The sequence below is a fragment of the Mizuhopecten yessoensis genome, unplaced genomic scaffold (genome assembly GCF_002113885.1).
Source record: "Mizuhopecten yessoensis strain PY_sf001 unplaced genomic scaffold, ASM211388v2 scaffold7441, whole genome shotgun sequence".
Classification (NCBI taxonomy): Eukaryota; Metazoa; Mollusca; class Bivalvia; order Pectinida; family Pectinidae; genus Mizuhopecten; species Mizuhopecten yessoensis.
This window is the reverse complement of record NW_018407049.1, coordinates 395,606-420,161: the sequence shown is the minus strand read 5'-3', so window position 1 is coordinate 420,161 and position 24,556 is coordinate 395,606. Positions and strand designations below refer to the sequence as shown.

General features: G+C 37.6%; 1 long non-coding RNA gene across 1 annotated transcript in view; it reads right to left on the bottom strand.

The window, feature by feature from the left end:
• Window positions 1-22,880, bottom strand: part of LOC110453530 — a 42,537-nt gene extending 19,657 nt beyond the window's left edge. The window contains exon 1 of the long non-coding RNA XR_002463292.1: window positions 22,575-22,880. This is a non-coding gene — a long non-coding RNA (uncharacterized LOC110453530). The remainder of the gene's footprint in view (window positions 1-22,574) is intronic.
• Window positions 22,881-24,556: the final 1,676 nt, after the last annotated feature.

Below are 24,556 nucleotides of genomic sequence, written 5' to 3'. Positions count from 1 at the left end.
TCTCTGAACTAACAATGATGATAACTAACGGTCGGAAAACAATTAGTTATCAGATCAATTCTTAATTATTTAAAACAAGAAACAAATCTCGCTCGCTAAATCAATTCAAAATTACACAAATACACCAACGTCTGCAAATTGGTGCACAAAATTAACAGAACTTCAAAACGGCACGTGTTTGACAATCCCAAAGTGACAGCATTACAAACGGTATCATGTAATATTTCAAATGATTTGCAAAGTTTGTTATCGAACAAATATGGACTTGCGTGTTAATGTCACGTAACATCCGGGGCCATAGTCACGTGTCATCTTGTCCTCGTTATGTGACGTCCGGAACTAACTTCTGGATTTGCGACAAATCGTGATATTGGAGACAAAGCATGCAAGCTATCAGCAATCTTGATTTTATTTTCTTCTCTATTTCTATAATGAACAATGATGACGCTACCGTCAGACTGGTATCCATCCGTTTGCGTTAGGTACATGAATATTGAGATTAACTCAAATCATTGGAATCAAACGGTAGGGTTTCTTTTAAGAAAAAATACATTATTAAGCCAGGACCATTCCATAACACCAGGCATTACCACACACCATACTTTAATATCACGCACAATCACGATTCATATAAAAACAGCATGATCACAAATAAAGTTCAACGAAACAAACATGGATTCTGAAGAAAAAAAATGGTAGTCAAGGTTACCACAATAGCGTTATTTTTGTAAACGTAAAAACATAATTAAATGTTCCTTATTTTAACGACAACAACTACGATTAGCGCAAATGCTACCATGGTAACCACAGATTCAGAAACGTTTTACAATGGTCACCTTGGTTTCTGTCAATAGTCGGATTATATGACCGAGTAAGACAACGTGTCGGTAAATCAAAGTCATGTGATCATACTTTCAAGTCACGTTTATGGAAACGACATTTTGTCCCTTTGTTTTGTTTCGTAACAAACAAGATAATCTTCTTTTTATTTGGTTCATCAAAGGCGAACTTATGCTCAATCGTTTTGGTTTGTAACAGGCGACCATTGGATGCTTTGTTTTCGTTTGTTTTGGTCCGTAACAGACGACCAGTTGATGCTTTGTTTTCGTTTGTTTTGATTGGTAACAGACGACCAGTTGATGCTTTGTTTTCGTTTGTTTTGATTGGTAACAGACGACCAGTTGATGCTTTGTTTCGTTTGTTTTGATTGGTAACAGACGACCATTTGATGCTTTGTTTCGTTTGTTTTGATCGGTAACAGACGACCATTTGTTGCTTTGTTTTCGTTTGTTTTGATTGGTAATAGACGACCATTTGATGCTTTGTTTCGTTTGTTTTGATCGGTAACAGATGACCATTTGTTGTTTTTTTTTCGTTTGTTTTGATTGGTAACAGATGACCGTTTGATGATTTGTTTCGTTTGTTTTGATTGGTAACAGTCGACCATTTGATGCTTTGTTTTCGTTTGTTTTGATTGGTAACAGACGACCATTTGATGCTTTGTTTCGTTTGTTTTGATCGGTAACAGACGACCATTTGTTGCTTTGTTTTCGTTTGTTTTGATTGGTAATAGACGACCATTTGATGCTTTGTTTCGTTTGTTTTGATCGGTAACAGATGACCATTTGTTGTTTTTTTTTCGTTTGTTTTGATTGGTAACAGATGACCGTTTGATGATTTGTTTCGTTTGTTTTGATTGGTAACAGTCGACCATTTGATGCTTTGTTTTCGTTTGTTTTGATTGGTAACAGACGACCATTTGATGCTTTATTTCGTTTGTTTTGATTCTTTAAAACAAATGTTCCTGTTCCACTGATAAGGAAGCTAATTATTACGGCCATCTATTTTTGTAAATTAAGATATTCAGATTAAAAGCAGATCCAAGACTTATCAGAAAATGTCCCTGCCCTCCCTTTCAGGTTCCTCCGCCCTCTTGGTTCTTCCTACTATGCTACGGGGTGTCCCGTAAAAGACAATTGCGCTGTTCGTCCACACACTTTATACCCACAACGCTGACAGGAGTGATCAGCGGCCGGAGGACATGACAAGGGCGGAATTCAAGAATAGGACACGACTGACCATCAATCTGGCGGTCATTGTGGCCAGATTGAATCCTGTAATTGGATCACTTAGCCCGTCGAGTAGACTCTCTACGGCTCTGAACGATTGATTACATCCCGTCCCAGATCTCAGTCGCATCAACAAGCACCGCTACATGTATCAGTAGAGATCACGATGCTATCTATTTCTGGTTATTTAATAACTCAAATTGAAATAATTTCTTATTCTTACTCACATATAAGATTGGTCAGTATAATATCGTCAATCCGAACATGTCTAATCCGCACACAATGTTACCTGTACTTTGTTGGTATTTTCTTGTACCGTATCATCTATTGATTTTCAGGCTGAACATTTTTCATTCCAGTAATATTTACTAATTATGCACAAAAATAATATAAATGAAAAGAATATGTTCTCCGTTGAACCGCGCATAACTGTTCATTAAAGTAATTAACATAATTGTTTTAAACATGATTTTTTATTTGGAGTGACCGTATTAAGATAGTTGTACTGTACATAGATAAAGTTGATGCTTCAATTAACATTATACAACTAATTAAAGTTATTTTGAAATAATATGTTTGTCTTTAGGTAATTATTGACATCGAAACAGGTTTCATTCATTTATTTATTTGTTTTTAGTTTTCAAAGATATCTCTTCAAAACTCTCCTTTTCGTAATAAATGTTAATTACTGCGGTATGTCAGTATTTTTAGTAATTTAATACATAATAATTATCAGCTAACGTTGTTTCAATAACCCTATGGAATAAATAGACCGTGAATGGCTGGGAAATGATTGCTAGTCTATCGTCTGGTCGTAAACGCCTCCATTAATATCGCATGTTTTGGCTGCAAGGCTTAGAACGTGTCAAGAACAGTATACACCGTAATTAATAATACCGATCCCTTAAATGTGCGATTATGACATTTTTCGAAGACTAATTCTGTTGGCAATGCTGTTTTCAGTAACCTCCTTTCTTCCAAATCGTTATATTTCATCAATCAAAAATCTGTATTGTATTCATTTTGGTTTTGGAACGTGACGCCACAATCAATTTGCAGTATTACATTTTAACTAATAAAAACAACTCCATCCTCCACATCACCAGTGATATTTCTCACCACGGCTGCTTTTTATCATTGGGTGATGTGAAACAAATACGTATTCTGTTAGAAATATTATTCACAAAGGTTCAATCTTTTGGTTATTGCTGTTAAGTTTTAGCTGAAACACATTTTTATTTTAAACGATACTTTATGGATTAAATTAAAGCCCCCTCCCAAAGAATAGGCAATGCATTCTGAGAACAACATGAGATACCAATACATATCAAACGTAAATGAGATGGTCTAAAACATGATAGAAGGGAGAGAGAGTTATGATTCACTGACTAAAACTTAGCGAAATGTCTGACTGGATAGACACGAAATCATTCAACACATTATATAACATCTGTCCATCCATCTTTCTTTGTCGTCATGCACAATACAGTCAAGCCTGGTAATGAGACCACCTCTATTAAAAGAGCCCACCTGTGTTAAGAAGCCACTTTTAATATTCCCCATTGTAGTAAGGTTTTGTGTGCAATGCTCGTGGTTTAAGAAGTCGTTTTTAGTAATCCTCACGGCAGTGAGTTATTTGTAAAATAAACCTATATCAAGAAACGACATGTGTTACGAGGCCACCTTCTGACTTCCCATGTGGTATACAATACGGTTATGGCTGTACTTCTGTCGTATCCTCGAAAGGCTTCATCTTTTTCAGCCTGACCTTAAGTAACTCAACATATGCAATATAATTTGTTCAAACATATTTACTGACGAATGCGGAGTAAAACATAAGGCACAGTACAATATCCAACCAAACAGTTATAAAATGTCACCACCTGACAGAACTAGGGGTCAAAGTTCAGAAAGATACATGAACCACACGTGACCAAAAAGAAATCTTATTACACTTCTGCCCCGGAGCTCGTGATGCTATTGGCTCCATATGTCACGTGTCGATATAATAAATCCCATATCCTGTGTGTGACACTGACTGGATACGGGTAAGGTTTTGGCTGCGACGTCACGTTACATTTAAACTGTAATGAAATAATTTCTTTTGAAAAACAGCTCACTAAGCTAGTGTGCCAATTCAGTAAAGTCAGTTGTCAAAAATCGTACAAATTGCACTCTAATACTGCAGGCAGTCAGAGGGAAGGGTAACATTTAACCCATCCCGCCCCTTATTCGATGAACAATATTTTATTAGAAATGAGTGGTTTAAGTAATAAACAACGAAATCCTAAGTGTGACTGTTGGAAAGCACATTTATAAATATATAAAACTATTACGTTTGCATAACTCAGCTTGAAAGTATTCAAGGAAGCACGATATTGTTTTTCCCGTTTCAACAATGTTTTTCCAAAATGATCTTTTTCATAATTCTATCTTAAACCCACAGTTGCTGTAAAATGTCGGGCTGTTTACAACTGCTCAGTGTAGTGAGAAGTGGTAGGAGTACCCCCATTACTCTTATATCTTGTTTCTAGTGCTGAGTAAATACTCTATCTGTAGTATTTGTCGCCCCATGATTTCCTGACCTTATTGCATTTGGCCGGAGCATTTACCGACATTCACACGATACAGCATACGTTATAACACATAACAGTAACCATGGAAACAAGATGGCCGCTATTGTTTATTGCTCTGTGGCCAGAGGTCAAACGTTACAGTTACAGTGGTATACATTCTATAAATACATAATTCTAATTATGGAAAGATTACATCGTCTTTTGAAATACACAAGACATAAAAAAAAATATTGAACGGTATGCTAACGGGAGAACTTGACCGATAGCAGCAAAGAGCATGGCGAATAACAGTTGATAGCCTGACCAATATCAGCACAGAACCTGACCAATATCAGCACATCTTTCGACAGATAGCAGTACATAGCTTGTTCAACACCAGTATCAAAGAGCTTGACCAATAGCAGCAAAAGAGCTTGACCAATAGCAGCAAAATAGCTTGACCAACATCAGCACAGGGCCTGACCATTAGCAGCACATATGTTCACCAATAGTAGCAGAAATCTTAACCGACAGCAGAACAGAGCTTGACCAATTTTAGCAATGAGATTCACCAATAACCACACAGAACATGACCAATAAAAGTACGAATATTGGACGAAAACAGAACATGAAAAAACGTGTTAAACAATTAAACTTGCCATAGTGAAGATCCTTAAAACAAGGCGTTAAAAGCGGAATCGTGTTGTACAAGCTGGATTTTTATTTCAAGCGACTCTGTCCGTCGAGACAATGTTTAAAGTTCCGGACGTCATTGTCAGTTCTCAAGCCGAGCACTAATGTAATTGTCCTTTACATTTTCCTTTCCGGGAGCATTGAGTACTCCCCAAAGGAATAACCACGATATAATCACCCAAAACATCCCAAAAGTAATGATTCAACCAAATAATAGTGACGTGTTCCGGTTTAACTAACCTCATTGTATTTAAGCATATTTGACTGGCCAATCCAGCCATTCACGAATCCGACCAATTTCTTCCAAAACCTTATAATTTATAAAAAGGCTAAAATTAATATCCTGTTGAATTAAATATTTCTCAATCATCTTTAAAAAGTTGAATTTACTATATTAAGAGTATTCATTTGAAGGGCTTTCGATGTATTCCTTTATTTCTACCATAATTGTCCCTGTATATCAAATCACCGGCTTTCCATGAAGCGACAGAGGTGTTGTGAGCAACCCATTCCGCAACCCATGTGATTGGTAGAAATCCTAAACTATTGAATGTGGTGGTTTTAAGATTGGCAACCTTTGATTTTGTGCTCCGAATAAGGGGTATTCGCTCGCGAGTGTTTATCTTCGGTTTTTTTTCGTTTATCTAATCTCGTAAGGGACATTTAGTTAGCCAATTGTATTTACAATGTCTGAACTAAAGCAATTTGATAAGTTGCTAAAACGTATCGTTGTGCCGGTCTGTTTTGTTTTAGATTTAAAAAAAAATGCTTCAAAACTTCGATCATTGACTTTCTTTGTACTTAACCGAATAACCGAAATTAACACTTTTATTTTTTTTGCATTAGAAGCATTCAATAAACCACCTTTTTAACATTGTCGATAAAGTGAAACTTCCAATTCCTGAGAAAGTCCCTGTATGAATAGAAATACGTGTAAAAGTAGAAATGGCAACCCGGATTCGATAATGTTTTTGTTTTTTTGTAGTCCTTGTTAACATTGTTATCTGACTTTACACACGAAATCAAATAACGTTGTGTTTATGTTCTTACTTTGTTTCCTTTGAGACTTTAAAAATGGCATGGTACTCATGCCCCGAGCAAAACTGAAGACAAGTGCCACGTCTTTTTTTATCCCTTTCAATCTAAACCCGATGTATAAACGGTGAATGCAATACACAAGCAAGAGTAGGTCGATCTTATTTGAAACTCGGCTGATTTCTTTTCAATTTCATGGTTCGTGCGACAACATCAAATAGTATACGGAACAAAGCGCTCAAAAACGAAAGCTTACTTTTACCTATCATTATCTACAGCTGAGCATAACCTTTGTTCTATATAAAGTCAGTCTAGCACGAGTGAGCTTGAAAATTAAATTTAGCATATCCAACTGCAATAAATAGCGTAATTGAGAATTAAGATGGAATTGTTGCAGCATGCTTCATTTACCAAATCATTAATCTTCGGTATAGCAGATGTACATTATAAATCTCTGATTTCCCTCCTGATCATTAACACAACAGTGTACATGTAGTGAGATTAAATGCGACCACCATCAGATGGCAACTACAACGATAATCGTTATATTTGATAGTGGCTTTGATTGCTTTTGTCGTCGGTATGTTAAATCGCTCTACAGAACAAGCTAGGCCTCGGGGTGTGCGGCGTAATTCTCTCATTAAAGTTGAAAAATGCATCTGAAATCAAATGTACAATATAACATTACCATGTTCAACAGCTGTATGTATAGCGAAACCACATTAGTTTACACTTTTTTTCTCAATCTATAGGAAAATGCCGAGTAAAGAAAACAATTTGGATTAAGGTGCATTATCTAAAATAAACAAAATAAAACCCCAGAAAAACTCAAAACGTTCTTTACGTAAGATCCCATTTAATACTTGTATGTATTTGTATCCATTTAAGACTTGTCGGTATCTGCAACTATTTTAGAGCTTCTTGTACTTGTAGCCGTTTCAGAACTGCCTTTTATTTGTAGCCCTATCAGAACCACCTGTAGCTTAAGATTGGCGGACCCGATTGTTTTTGCATTCACTTTAGGCCCACTTTGTGTACTCGTCTAAGATTTGTCTGTTTAGTAGCTATGTCAGAGCCTCCTGTATTTGTAGCAATGTCAGAGCCTCCTGGATTTGTAGCAATGTCAGAGCCTCCTGGATTTGTTGCAGTTTCAGAGCCTCCTGTATTTGCAGCAATTTCAGAGCCTCCTGTATTTGTAGCAATTTCAGAGCCTCCTGTATCTTTATAACAATGTCGGAGCCTCCTGTATTTGTAGCAATGTCAGAGCCTCCTGTATTTGTAGCAATGTCAGAGCCTCCTGTATTTGCAGCAATTTCAGAGCCTCCTGTATTTGTAGCTATGTCAGAGCCTCCTGTATTTGTAGCAATGTCAGAGCCTCCTGTATATGTAGTAATGTCAGAGCCTCCTGGATTTGTTGCGGTTTCAGAGCCTCCTGTATCTGTAGCAATTTCAGAGCCTCCTGTATCTTTATAACAATGTCGGAGCCTCCTGTATCTGTAGCAACGTCAGAGCCTCCTGTATCTGTAGCAATGTCAGAGCCTCCTGTATCTGTAGCAATGTCAGAGCTCCTGGATTTGTTGCAGTTTCAGGGCCTCCTGTATTTGTAGCAATGGTAGAGCCTCCTGTATCTGTAGCAACGTCAGAGCCTCATGTATCTGTAGCAATGTGAGAGCCTCCTGCATTTGTAGCAATGTCAGAGCCTCCTGTATTTGTAGCAATGTCAGAGCCTCCTGTATTTTTGTAGCATTTTCAGAGCCTCATGGATTTGTTGCAGTTTCAGAGGCTCCTGTATTTATAGCAATGTCAGAGCCTCCTGTATCTGTAGCAATGTCAGAGGCTCCTGTATTTGTAGAAATGTCAGAGCCTCCTGCATTTGCAGCAATTTCAGAGCCTCCTGTATCTTTATAACAATGTCGGCGCCTCCTGTATTTGTAGCAATGTCAGAGCCTCCTGTATTTGTAGCAATGTCAGAGCCTCTTGTATTTGCAGCAATTTCAGAGCCTTCCCGTATTTGTAGCTATGTCAGAGCCTCCTGTATTTGTAGCTATATCAGAGCCTCCTGTATTTGTAGCAATGTCAGAGCCTCCTGGATTTGTTGCGGTTTCAGAGCCTCCTGTATCTGTAGCAATTTCAGAGCCTCCTGTATCTTTATAACAATGTCAGAGCCTCCTGTATCTATAGCAATGTCAGAGCCTCCTGGATTTGTTGCAGTTTCAGGGCCTCCTGTATTTGTAGCAATGTCAGAGCATCCTGTATCTGTAGCAACGTCAGAACCTCATGTATCTGTAGCAATGTGAGAGCCGCCTTTATTTGTAGCAATGTCAGAGCCTCCTGTATTTGTAGCAATGTCAGAGCCTCCTGTATTTGTAGCAAAGTCAGAGCCTCCTGTATTTTTGTAGCAATTTCAGAGGCTCCTGGATTTGTTGAAGTTCCAGAGGCTCCTGTTTTTGTAGCAATTTCAGAGCCTCCCGTATTTATAGCAATGTGAGAGCCTCCTGTATTTGTAGCAATGTGAGAGCCTCCTGTATTTGTAGCAATGTCAGAGCCTCCTGTATTTGTAGCAATGTCAGAGCCTCCTGTATATGTAGCGATGTGAGAGCCTCCTGTATTTGTAGCAATGTCAGAGCCTCCTGTATTTGTAGCAATGTCAGAGCCTCCTGTATTTGTAGCAATGTCAGAGCCTCCGGTATTTGTAGCCTTTTAGAACTGTCTCTATTTGTAGCTGCTATTACAACCGTCTGTAGAAGGAACCATTAAATTCTCGGTATTAACTGTATCCATATCAGACCAGGTTGTTTTTGTATCCATTTAAGACCCACATTTAACCATCTCTGGCGCTCGGCTGCATCAATAGCCACTTCTGAGCTTTCTGTATTTGTAGCCATTTCAGAACTTCATTTTATTTCTAGTGTCTTTTAGAGCATTCTGTGGTTGGAGCCATTTCAGATTCGGCATTTATTGTTCCCTTTTCAGACCTGGTTGTAGACCCGCAGTTTTGTTACCATTTCAGGTCCGTTTGCATTAGTAGCCATATCAGAGCTTCATGTATTTAAAGCCATATCAGACCATCATGTATATACTCTTTCTTGTTTTGGGTCCATTGAAATGTCTTAACCACAATGAAATCTTGATTTACGAAAAGCTTGTCACTTTCGCAATGTTGAACTGAGAGACAATAAATGGAAGTGTTCCCTTAAACGTTCAATAAGGATACGGAGAGGTGCCGCCTTTCCGCAAAATCTAATTTCCAAGTCTGTAACGTGGGTTTTTATCGTGTACACCAGTATAACAGTATACAATGAATTAGCTCACAATTGACGTATCATCATTAGCTCTTCTGAAGATTGCTGTTCAATGATATCTTTTATAAAAGCGTCATTCAATGAATTCTCTTGAATGTTGCTATTGAATTATACGTATATCTTTATTGAAGTGCTATTTCTTGAGTTTGCTTGAATGCCGTCATTGGAATATATTTAATTCGTATCAAACTTGGTCTTCATTGAAACACACCCACGAGGATTGAGTTATGATCATGTAAAACCAAACGTGAAAATAACATATTTTTTCTCATTAACTTCTATAAAATATCATTAATGTACAGCAGGGTTCCCTAACAATAGACAGAGCGTCCCTTCTCTCATACAGACACTCCTTAATTGTGTGCCACTGTTGAGATTAAGAATTGTGATTTATACGTTTCACGGTTCAGGAAAATTTGTATCTAATCATTTGATACAAAATTTATAAAGTCTATCACACCATTCACAAATGTTTCTCGATTATTCATGACGTTGCAATTGCTTATCCACATGCGGCAAATACAAAGACGTGTAATCGTACTTCACCACCGATCCGAAACGATGTCAATCATAACAAAAGCTTAGTCTGCAATTGACACGTGACTGCTTCAAATCCACGCCGACAATGTGAACTCCAAATAACCCGGTAGCCGTTTACTTAATACCCACTTAATGATGACATTTAGCGTTTAGTGCCTGTTCTCCGTCTGAGTACTCTCGGCGTGTCTTGGACAAAATATTCCACATAGGGCACATCCATTTTGTGAAATGTTGATGATGTTGATCTTTGTGGTATAGCTTTGACAAAGGATGTTACAAGGAGTAGAGCAATCAGATGCGAAGGATTTACCGTGTAAAACCGACAGATATAGCAGAACACAGAAAGGTTTAGGAACATGATACAAAATTAGAAGGACAAATCTATAAACATTATGAGAAAAATAAGAAAATTTCAGAAATGAAGACAGTGTAACTCACCACAAGGACTGTTCTAGTACAAAACTCAGAAACAAGAAAGGGGGCCAGAATAGATACGATCTGACAATGTAGTTGGTGCTGAACTGTAGAAATGTCGGGAAACAGTAGGACATAGACCACCAGAAATATCCCTGTACAACTGCACCACTTTTCGAAACGACAGGAGCACTGTATCTCCTCTTTGGAATGACAAGAACATGATACATCGCTTTTTAAAAAAATAACAAGAAGTTCCCAGAAAGAGACCACATCGCTTGTAGAAATCATATAGGAGTCAATTAGCAACACGTCAATAGCAACGGAACGAGTGAAGGTCTTAGAAAGTGTCAGATAATAGCGTGTCCACCAATGATATAGACTGTACACCCCAACTAAAACATAGCCCTACAAACAGTATACGTCTGGAGTAAGGTCAACTGGGGTCAGATCAATAAGACCCGATATAACTCTATAATGACTCAACCAATGATTCTCGAAGGTTAAAAAAATCTCATGAATTCTGGGAAAATCTGATCCAGAAACATACACCTTGGTTCAACCGAAAATCCTACATACGCTGAGGGAAAGAAGTGATCTTTCATAACCAAGCAAAGAAACTCTTAACTGGCCTGTTTGCCGATGCATCCTAAAAGAAAGCAAACGCACTAATAGTACATGCAGAAACAGAAAATATTTCACGACGTAATACAAGATGGACTAAATATTGACTACAACAATGACAACAGCATCTTAAATATGTTTTTATATCACTGATGTGTACGACATCTCTCTTTGAACATCTTTTAAGATTAAAAAGATTTGTCGCAACTAAAACTTCTGGAGCCAAAGCAACTTATCATTAAAGGGTAAAGTCACTTTACTGACTAGTGACGTCTATTCAAAAACTTAAATGACCTGTGACGTCTATTTAAAAACAAAAATGACATGTGACGTCTAGTTAACAACTTTACTGACCCTTGACGTCTACTTAACAACTTTACTGACCCTTGACGTCTACTTAACAACTTTAATATGTGACGTTAAGTGAACAACTTTACTGACCTGTGACGTCTAGTTAACTACTTTACTGACCTGTGACGTCTAGTTAATTACTCTACTAACCCGTGACGTCTTGTTAGCAGCTTAAGTGACCCGTGACATCTAGTTAACAACTTAACTGACCTGTGATGTCTAGTTAACTACTCTACTGACCCGTGACGTCTTGTTACCAACTTAAGTGACCCGTGACGTCTAGTTACCAACTTAACTGACCCGTGACGTTTAGTTAACACCTTTTACTGACTTGTGACGTCTTGTTAAAATCTTTTGTGACCCGTGACGTCTTGTTAAAAACTTAAATGACCAGTTACGTATAGTTAAAAACTTTACTGACCCGTGACGTCTTGTTAACAACTAACGTGACCCGTGACGTCTTGTTTACAACTAACGTGACCCGTGACGTCTTGTTAACAACTAACGTGACCCGTTACGTCTAGTTAACAACTAATGTGACCCGTTACGTCTAATTAACATCTTTAATGACCCGTTACGTCTAGTTAACAATTTTACTGACCCGTGACGTCTAGTTAACAGCTTTACTGACCCGTGACGTCTAGTCAACAAAAACTTTACTGACCTGGAACGTCTTGTTAGCAACTTTACTGACCCGTGACGTCTTGTTAACAACTAACGTGACCCGTTTCGTCTAGTTAACAACTAACGTGACCCGTGACGTCTTGTTAGCATCCTTACTGACCCGTGACGTCTAGTTAACATCTGTACTTACCCGTGACGTCTAATTAACATCTTTAATGACCCGTTACGTCTAGTTAACAACTTGACTGACCCGTGACGTCTAGTCAACAACAACTTTACTGACCTGGAACGTCTTGTTAGCAACTTTACTGACCCGTGACGTCTTGGTAGCAACTAACGTGACCCGTTGCGTCTTGTTAACAACTAACGTGACCCCTTACGTTTAGGTAACAACTAACGTGAACAGTGACGTCTAGTTAAAAACTAACGGGACCCGCTGCGTCTTGTTAACAAATAACGTGACCCGTTAAGTCTAGTTAACAGCTTTATTGACCTGGGACGTCTTGTTAGCATCCTTACTGACCCGTGACGGCTTGTTAACAACTAACATGACCCGTTGCGTCTAGTTAACAACTTTACTGACCTGGCACGTCTTGTTAGCAACATTACTGACCCGTGACGTCTAGTTAACAACTAACGTGACCCGTTACGTCTAGTTAACAACTACCGTGACCAGTGACGTCTAGTTAACAGCTTTACTGACCTGTGACGTTTAGTTATCAACTGCTGACCAGTGACGTCTTGTTAGCAACTTTACTGACCCGTGACGTCTTGTTAACAACTAACGTGACCTGTTGCGTCTAGTTAACAACTAACGTGACCCGTGACGTCTTGTTAGCATCCTTACTGACCCGTGACGTCTAGTTAACATCTGTACTGACCCGTGACGTCTAATTAACATCTTTAATGACCCGTTACGTCTAGTTAACAATTTTACTGACCCGTGACGTCTAGTTAACAATTTTACTGACCCGTAACGTCTAGTCAACAACAACTTTACTGACCTGGAACGTCTTGTTAGCAACTTTACTGACCCGTGACGTCTTGTTAACAACTAACGTGACCCGTGACGTCTAGTTAACAACTAACGTGACCCGTGACGTCTTGTTAACAACTAACGTGACCCGTTTCGTCTAGTTAACAACTACCGTGACCCGTGACGTCTTGTTAACAACTAACGTGACCCGTGACGTCTAGTTAACAACTAACGTGACCCGTGACGTCTTGTTAACAACTAACGTGACCCGTGACGTCTAGTTAACAACTAACGTGACCCGTGACGTCTTGTTAACAACTAACGTGACCCGTTACGTCTAGTTAACAACTAACGTGACCAGTGACGTCTAGTTAACAGCTTTACTGACCTGTGAAGTTTAGTTATCAACTGCTGACCTGCGACGTTTAGTTATCAACATTACTGACTTGTGACGTCTAGTCTTAAACCTTACTAACAAGTGACGGTTGGATAAAAACTAACGTGACCCGTGACGTCTAATTAACAACTTTACTGACCTGTGACGTTTAGTTATCAACTGCTGACCTGTGACGTTTAGTTATCAACTGCTGACCTGTGACGTTTCGTCAATAACTTTTCCGACCGGTGACGTTTAGTTATAAATCTGTGTTTCCTGTTGACAGTTTGAAGCATCTTCTTTTATAGATATTAATCATGACTTACATGAATTGTCAGATACAACATTGAATCTCAGACATCTCCCATAAATAAAACTACTATAAAAACGCGCATAAAATATCCGCTACATATTTCACGGTATTCATATCAATATAAAATGCGAAAGATAAACTTGATGGGCATGGAGATATCGATTTTCGAAACAATATATATAAATATGAAGGTTTTATGTGTAACTTGGCGTTCTTTTATGTGACATACAAGCAAGTGTTAATCATCTTCTGTATCAAATACACAGCTGAGCCACCAACGTCTCACATTGAACGGAGCCTGTTTTCTTACATTATGAGATGACAGGCCATTATGTGTGAGTTTATAATATACTGTCGATTTATCTCGTTTGTGCTCAAGTCTGTCAGGGATTTTCATTTATTTTTGGGACCATAGCTTTAACGTACGACCCCTCAACACAACGTCTTAACAGCCAAAACACAAGGACTTATAGTGGCACGCGGTAACTTAAACAGCTCCTGTATGACCATGTTGTGATTGGCCTTTAACACCGCCATGTAAGTGTATGATCAAGAGGGATAGGGTGTAATTGCACACATGTATAAGGGTATGCTTTACAGAGAATTAAATGATACAATTGCGTTACAGCCCTACCTAAGAAAATCAGTTGATACAGGTTATCTGAAAGAAATTGCTCGACTTATACTGTCAGCTCACAAATTAAACATTGAATGTGGGCGCTATGTTGGTATTGATAGAACTAATAAATTATATACAAAGCGTTATCTCAATGATATAGAGGACTTGTTTCATTTTGCGATGTCCCCTTACCAATCGTTCGGAGAGCGACGTCCCCTTACCAATCGTTCGGAGAGCGAAGTCCCCTTACCAATCGTTCGGAGAGCGAAGTCCACTTACCAATCGTTCGGAGAGCGAAGTTTTCGGATGATTAGAATTGATTTACTCCATTGCATGTATTTATTACATGATGGCATGGACTTACATACAATATAAATGTACTTTGGAAAATATATGGAGGTATGAGCGTCCTTGACGATTCCGTGTGTTCGACATTTTGACTATCGTTACTTTTAATGTTTTGAGTATCACGTTTTAAAATAAACAGGAATGAAATTAATATTCATTACCGGAATTTAAAATCAATTTCGTATTTGTAAGCACGAAGAAAGACAAATGACGATTTCTACGGGAATTGATCACGCCAAACCTTCGTGTCACTGGTCAATAAAACTGCTGGACATGCCTATTTTTGTTTGGGATATGAGCATTAATCAAGAGTTTGGGTAAAAAGGCTATAACAGGATGGACAGAAGCTAGACATATGATATTTCATCAGGAACTTAGGACATTGTAAGGTGTCAAAAACAATGTAAATGGTCTAATTTAATTGAAAATACCGAAATAGAAAAAAGGTAATTATCAATTACGAGAAAAGAAAAATGGTGAACAAATAAAAGTGTAAAAGGACATATCCATACTATTGTTTTACCTCTGGAACGCGGACTTATAACTATCAGTTCGGAACTTCAAAATTAAGACGCTTGTTTATGAAAAATGATGAAAAATCAAGTGTCTTCCGAAGTACTGGCGCCATTTTCTATGACGTATTGGAAATGGCTTTTGTTCTAAACAACCTTATCGATTATAATTATGGAATACGCGACTGACCCGAACTATTCCGAGTACACTGACAAGGGTGAGTCCAAAATGTCCGACTTTAAATTGAATCATATCTTGTTTCCATCATTTATCGTCCCTACTATTTTATATAGGATTGATATTGATTTTACGCAATATCTCATAATGATGCTCTCTAACAGCTAAAACAAAAAAATGTGGAAGCCCAACTACGATGGCTATCTGGACAAAAACAAACCGATACAATTAAAAGGTTTATTTTCAATTGCAGTACCCAACTCAAAAACTCACAGAACATGCATTTTCCTGTTTTCCTCAACAGGGGTTTTGATATAAGTATTTTTTGGTGATCGTTTGATTAATTCGTTACTCTGTGCGAAAATTTATAAAATGGTCAACATGAGACTGTTAAAATGGTTTTAATGTCAATTACTTGGAGCATTTGGGGATGTATTCGTTATATAACCTGGAGAGGTATTGTCTCAACTAGCATACATTTGGTATTTTCCTATAAACAAGTAAGGTATTGGGTGCTTGCTATAAATGTGGGTTTATATTCGGTGTCAGGTAATCTATTTCAAAAAGCGTCTTACTATATATGAATGGAACGCATACATAGAATTCAGGTACGTCAGCAGGATAAAGAGGTAAAGGTCCCCGGTTACAGTGGAAATTATAACTATGTCCAGCTATGAAACTAGGTTAGTAAGGCAAAGAGGTTACCGAAAGGACCAAAACAGGAACAGTTCCTGATTAACCGTGGTCACGGAATACGTCCGAGTTAAGGCCGGGAGGGACAAGTTGTCAGCTCAGCTTTACCAAGGTGACGCCTACACGGCCTGTCATGCGTAGCCAGTGTGTCCCAATAGATTTAAGTCATTGGAACTTTTGTAGACCGAATTTTCCAAAAAATAATAATTGAAATATGGTCATTCAGTGAATGTTGTTGTAGGTATAGTTTTTTCATCAAGGCATTTCATGATGACATGTTATGGAATCAAAGTGCAATCCCCTTTATGTTTCATGTAATTAGAAAATCAATACTATTAAAGCAGACAAAATAAGAACAATTGGAATATTACACTACACACGCGTACACGCAGTTTAACGCGAAAATAATACACGCAGTTTAAACACCATATGTACTCGCGCAGTTTAACGCGATAGATATACGCGTAGTTTAACGCGATAGATATACACGTAGTTTAACGCGAGATATACGCGCAGTTTAACGCAATAGATATACGCGCAGTTTAACGCGATAGATACACACGTAGTTTAACGCGATATATATACACGTAGTTTAACGCGATAGATATACACGTAGTTTAACGCGAGATATACGCGCAGTTTAACGCGATAGATATACGCGCAGTTTAACGCGATAGATATACACGTAGTTTAACGCGATAGATATACACGCAGTTTGACGCGATTAGTACCCACGCAGTTAAAAGCTATAAATACATACACGTTTTTATTATCAACATAATAATATGATGTTGAAAAAGGAAGCTTGTACATATTTTAGGGTATTTTTTTCTATCACACAAAAAAGGCGAATTTGTCCCCGCTCAAGGTCACCATACCCAAGAACACTTGTAAGTATAGTAATGTACCAACATATCACTAGGTAAATGTTCGCTTCCATACACGGGCAGGAATATAGATGTGCAACGAAGTAGTACATGGACGGGGCACTTGTACGTCAGTATTGCGTGGGTTGAAGCATGTCTTGAACGGGGAAACTTGCACGTCAATATTGCATGAACGGGGACACGTGCACGTCACTATTGCATGAACGGGGACACGTATACGTCACTTTTGCATGAACGGGGACACGTATACGTCACTATTGCATCGGTTGAACCTTGTCTTTTTCAATATTGCACAAAGGGGCACGTTGGGCGTCAATATTGCATGAACATATCTAACATCTTTTTCTCGTTAACACCTTTACTCGTAACTTTAGCTTCATAACTATGGGGGAGTGCGGGAGAGGGGAGTGGGGGAGGTGGGAGGGGACTTTTTACTTTTAAAAGCCATATTTTGATATACATATAAATGTGCATTTTCCGCCTGTCCCACATGCATGTTATAATTAGTGAGATGTATTTTTGTTGGGAGGGGGATGGGGTTGGAGGAGGTTCTAAGTACACGTAGATTGATACAATCGTTGATAAGCATCGGTAATAAAAACCTAAAAGAGTAGGATAATAATATACTGTGGGGATGTCCTCTGTTCAGTTAATTAACTGTAGGAAATCATTTCTATTAACAGAAATGTAAATGTACCCTAAGGGGGTAGGCGACACTATGTCAATTTTGTCGACCCATTTTGCATATACTACAACTGAATTTTAAATGGAACATTTGGTAGTTAAATTGTCAAAGAAATAAATAATTCTGAACGTCTGTTTTGCGAAAATTAGTCAGTAGGAGGCAGACGCTATATGGATTTTCTATATGGCTGTAATATATAAACAGTACACGGTGATCCTCCAGACAGTAGGCCTAGTTACAACACAGATCATAAACTATCTACGCTACTATCATTACAGAAAATTGAAGTCGATTATTAATTCATAAACTGTTTCCTGTGTGGCCGAGAATATAGACGCGAATTTAATAATCAGTAAAGGGTTCACCTATACTAGAAGGTTGCGTACCAGAAACATCTGTCATTAACAGGTAGATAAGTGACGAGAAAAAGTCTGCTCCATAGCAAGATCATCTGTCAACTTGTAAGCAATGTAAAGATGATACATGTACACAGAGACGGCCCTGTTACGGATCACGTACGAACTAAACGATAAAGACTCCACAATTTATGTTTTCATCCAACTTCATGTATACAGATTGGTGCACGTGAAATACATTATGTAATCTAGAAATCTAATAAAGCAACTTGAAGATGAAGACAGTTGAGTCTTGATGAGGTACAATAAGTATTTCTGGATAGTCTGGTCACTTTGGCTAAATGTACAATATTTGCTGGTTGGTACGCGGATGATGTTAGTCTTCAGCTAGCCCTTACTTCTCAGTTCTAGAGATTGTTTAACGTATAAACAAGTTGAAATTTTCGCCCCGAGACTTTTCGTCTTAATGGTTTGTGAACAGAGATAATTCAAAATGAAAACGTGAACTGAACCCAACTGGTACGCTATATAGCGATGTTTGGAGTCGGCACCTTCTGTTACACGAGTAGAAACAAAATGGCGTCTACAGGCCCCGTATCACAAACATTTAGTGTGACCACGTGTAGACTACAAAACGTGCAGCCCGTACTTGAATGACCACACTGTTCTCCATGGTAACCAATGCCGCCGTTGTCACTTTGCGTGGATTTATTGTCGATATTTAATAACGTATATATCAAGAAAAAGCGTGGAGAATCCTTTTAACGTTTCCTGGAACTGACCGATATTATTAAAGGCTTCCAACACCAAATTCCCCGGTGTTTTGTGGCGAATGTCATTACAGTGTTTCTATTTGATCACATTTATTATATATAAGATATCTCCGTTTTCATTTCGTTTTGTCAATAAACAGCACACATTTACGCATACAAACAGTTATCGTTGTAGGCCAGATTAAACTATTCCCAATCGCAAAAATGAGCAAACATTTTGTTGGTTAAATTATTGAAAATTGACGAGCAGTGCTTATCTGTAAGTGCAAAATTGATATCGCGAAATTTTACTTAAAACAAACTTTTATTTTATTGCTTTTGGGATACCGATAGCTTGATGCATCTTTTAGTGTATTTGAGCGGCTCTGTAACATTGCAGTTTTTAATGCTAGTGTGCATTGTTGATTTGTTAAAGATTCGAGATAACATTTCATTAACGGAATTGACAAACTCTTCTTTCATTTAACTACACTGTATTTGTCTAATAAGTTTGTGATCTTGGTGACGTCACATCATCACGTGATATTATTACGGGCATGAGCAACATGGCGTTAACGTATTGCATATGGTCGATGCACACCATTGCACATTAATACTAGTCTGTTTTATCTAGGTTGTGGTCAGTGATGGTAATAGATTAGTTCACTGTTAGTCTTTTGTTTCTGTTAGACTTTTCTGACGCTCAACAAAAGGAAAGTTAACAATGCTTCCAAGGGCAATTTGTTGGTCAAGCTAAATAATAGGCAAGTTCAGTTCAACTTCATTTGATTACATTATACAGTGCAACATAAAGTAAACAATTCAACAACACACACACCACTCCCCCACCTACTCCTGGGTGATATGGTGACGTCACCTTAGCAACATAGTGGTTTAGTGGATGAGTTGACCACACTAGGTCAGAAATAGAGACGTTATTATTTTGTTGTCCTGGCATCGAGACTGAATAGAAACTAACTATATATTTCCCGCTAGTGCACTTGATCGTGAAAACATTCTGAAAGTAGTCTGCCACATCAACAAGGGGACCTTGGATACTATTTTTTATTAAATTTTAGACTTTAAAATGAAAAAAAAAAATGAACCTACAAGTAGCGAAAGTGTTTCTCCGAACGTCAAAATATCTACCCTGTTTGGCGAGAATTTTATGACGTCAGTTTTCTATGACGTTACAATATATAATAATGCCGAACACACTTAACATTTTGATTGGTTATTTTTATTTATGAGATTTGTACTTTCTATTATATTGGTTTATGTTTGATAAAATGTTACTAAATCCACAAGTGAAAAACAAATACAGTGTATAAGTGAATATTTCTCGCTGCAATGAAACATAGCACTGTTTTATCACATAATCGGCCTGTTATCCAGCGAATTAGCTCGTGTTATATTTTTACATACATGTATGTCACTAGTGTTATATACCCTGGAGTGTTTTTCATTGGCTGTGCCAGTCAGAAATCGATTGTGACGTCATAATATAGACAATGACGTGACGTCATCAATTGTGAATGGCGCAACAAAATGGCTGTTTCCGTTTGGTTAAGCCCTCTATATTTTGGTTTTTAAACTTGTCAAATGGTAAGTTTTCTGAGTTATGTGATAAAAAGTATCAAAATTTTGCTCGCCAACGCTCGCAAAAATAAAAACTCCTAAGACTCGTTTCATAAAATCTCATATAAAAAGAAAACTCATTTAAAATCCTAGAAATCTAATGAACAATTCCAAATATTTCACTGGTAAAAATTTAAAAGATAATGATTTTATTTCACCTGTATGAATAGTCTGTTAAGTGAGGTCATTATGTTGATTTAACGGTATTGATTTCCGATATATTACCGTCAATATATTCGGCACATTGTATCGATGACGTCATTTAATGGGTCTCAGAAGTCGCGACCTCATTATATTGGTATAGTTGTATTGATGAAGTCAGTTTGCTGGTATCATCTCTTAAATAGTGACGTCATTATATTGGCTATAAATTGTGACTTCATTAAATGGGTCGAACAACACAATTAGGTGTAACAGAGGTACAAATAAGATAACGGAAGGTATGGGAACATTTGTAGGTATAACAATAATTATCTTTTTTTTTTTTTTTACTTCTCTACGTGAAAGTAGATACCGAACGTTTAGCTCCGTCTTTGCGTTTGTTATCGGACAAAGCTGTCACCATAGATACAAGATACACTGAAGTAAATACACAGACATATGATAGAAAACAAAAACTTGTCGTGGTAGAATTGATAGAAAAGTTTAGCCGATCGATGACCATGGTGTCAGAGTATTTACCCCCCGGCGTCATGGTGCTTTCGTTTTCACTTTTTAATCTAAGCAGATTGTATTGCTGAGCCAAAGCGAACGGATGGAGCACAATTATTATTATAACTAATTTGAATATCAACTAAAATCGTGGTAAAAGTTGAGAAGAAGATGTCATTACGTTCATACAATATTGCATAAAAACCCTCGTTCTACGTTCATACAATGTATACAGAAGGCCCCGGGATATCATGTATTTCATAAAACAGATATTTTGGGATAGCATATATTGTTTATACAATTAACACAAACAAAATCTCTCGGGATATGATTTCGTTTATACAAATGAATACTCGAAGACCACCTGGATAATATAACATAAAAGCCCTCGGGCATTACTAGGTTCATACAATATAACACACATAAAGAAAATAAAGAAAAGTCCAATTCCGTATATTACAAACTCAGACAACAAACACGTCTGAACATCACTTAGTATGCTGTCTGTATGGCGATAAGATTTCACGAGTTATTTCAGCAACATACACGTGAACCTTTTTGTCGTTGTGCTATATATATATATCTACAAGGTGCCTTGTACTAAGTGTCGGTAAGGAGCACGTGTTGTTGATTTCTGTCAAACGTCAGACTTATTTTCTATTTCTCGGCGGACGAAATGTAACTTACAGTATGTCATATCTGTTTGGACAAATCACATCATAAGGATTAATATTTGATGTTAAAAAGCTGTTTACTTTGCTGCCCCATGTTTTTAATCGGAAAAAAGTAACAGATTGTTTAATGAATGAAAACTACATGATTCGACCTAATATGATTACATTAATTCAAGATACGGACCAGTAAATACAGGTAAAATATTCCCAATAGATTATATCTGGTTGTGATATATTTCAGTTCTCCTTGATGTTGCTATTTTTGGGAGAAAAAAACCACAGTTCATTTTCCATCAATCGCCTTAGTTAAGTTTACATTTGGTACGGTGTCTTAACGTGTTATAAAACCTTATTGAATGACTAATCAGCGGATACAGAAACGTAAACCAACATTTAAAAAAATATGTAAACTTAATTAAATCTATTGAAACGGAATACAAACAACGTTATCGTTGATAGTAGTTCAACTGACTAAGACTGCTCTATCAATTCGAATGTAGTGAGAATTCCATGTTTTTTGTTTAACTTTTTTTAATTGTCGAATTTAATTTTCTAACAATATTTTTAGTCATATATTATTGCCACAGCACCTAGATTAAAACGAGGAAGTTGTGTATTTGTTGAAAATAAATATAAATTCATAACGTGTCAATCAAAGGAGGAGAATGCAAAAGATAAATGAAAATAAGAAGAATGATTTTTAACTTACCTTTGAATTGGTTGAGCTGTGATGGTGAGCTAAGTTCTACAAATGTCCAGTGATTTCCTAAGTTCTCACACTATATAAATGTAGTAAATTACACAACATACAGGTCAACACCACGTCAGGGAAAGAAGACTCCTACTTTACTAGTCCTACACCCACACCTGGTAGCTTGGGACACCCAATGTTGTAAATGAATTCTGACGCGCTTCCTGGACTTCCGGTTGAACTAGACCTATAACCGTTGCCACCTCTGAAATCAAAGAGCTTTGCCGATAAAATCACGTGACACCCACTCGATCGATCCTCCTACAGCGGAGAGTGTCGTTTCAAGATATCACGTTGAAGCAGTTCTCTTCTGTCTCCTATACAACAAGGTAACACTATGACAACTGTCAATAGCGTCGTTGTCAATGGTCAATTATGCTTCATAACCATCCCTTGGCGGAAGTGGGACATTCATGCAAGAGATGGGACGTGTTGATAATGGAACCATTTACATCGTAAACAGATCGTCAACATAAAATCGGGTTCCGGTCGGTCCAGACTCGGCATCGCGTCTTTGCATTGTATTATATTGAAGTTTGCAACTTAAAAGGTGTCCATCAAAGTGGGCTTAACGGTGGCACCAAAGGAGGGGTGGAACAAGTCGAGGGAAGGGCTATGCTTCTCACACTAAAAGGTGTACGGATGTTTGCAATACTCGACCAATGTACTCGACTTTAGAAGGGGTATTTAGGGCCGAGTTATAATCGTAGAAGATAGTCAGCACTTGAACTGTACGTAAACAGATAACATGGGCGTGTTATAGTCGATCTGTGTCTGTCGGATACAATATTTATTAACGTTACCGTACAGGTGACTTCACAGAGATCTGATGTTGGTCGCTCGCGAGGAAATGTGAAGAGATTTAGATGTCACAACATTATATCTTCATAGTGTCATTGTTTGTATCTATCTGTTGATAAAGTTTTAACGGTACATCAACAAAAAAGGTCATTCTAGGCCAAACTATAGAAGGTAGGCAAACGTGTGCAGAGAGGAAATGTAGGCGTTTTAAAGTTTATATCAAATCATAGAGAAAATGTCAGTCCAATGATGACATATACGAGAAATGTAGAAACTAAAATCTCTTGATGTCGCAAAATAGGCAACATACATTTATATATATATTTGTTTTCTATGTTATTGTTGTTGTTTTGATAAAAAGCTTTAAAACGAAATCTTTAAACAAGATAGTATATCATCTTTAAGTTTACAACGAAAGTTTTCACGAATGATTGAAAATTAGAAAACGAAATATGAGGGAAGATGAATAATTTTCTTAGACTGTTAATTAATCTTTAAAAAAAGAAAAGATGAACAAGATTTTCCTCCAGCGTCTGTGGGCAGGAGGATCACGTTAACACTACACGGCACGTTTATTATATATACAGGGTACAGCCAGCTACCAGGACTGATCGGCAGGATGTATACACAATATCTGGGTCATACGCAAATAGATTCGCGTATCAATCGGATATGACAAGAACACGCGTGCCTTGATGACAAGCAGTTATCATGACGTCATAAATCGACCTTTCACAGGGCCATGGCATCAGTGGATTTCAATCGCTTTCATTAATCTGGTCACAACTGTGCATCAGGTATATAATCACCACCGACTGATCTATTTCGTTTGTAAACTCTGCTATTTGCTATGTAATCATATTGATGTAAAGCTGTCTTTCTATCTGGGTAAAACTCATTCATACCTGAATTTTAATAGTCGACTGTTTGGAAAATTCTAAATGTGACTATAGGGGTCAATTAAGTACATGTAACTAAATGCACTAGCGGATGTAAACTCGTGCTGTCTTCGAGATTGAGCCATATGTGCAGTTATTTTTTTGACATATCGTCCTTTGGATGCAGTGATCATATCCATTTATTACATTTCCAGCAGTGAAATATCAGAAATGATTGGTTTTGAAAACAGGTACGTGTGG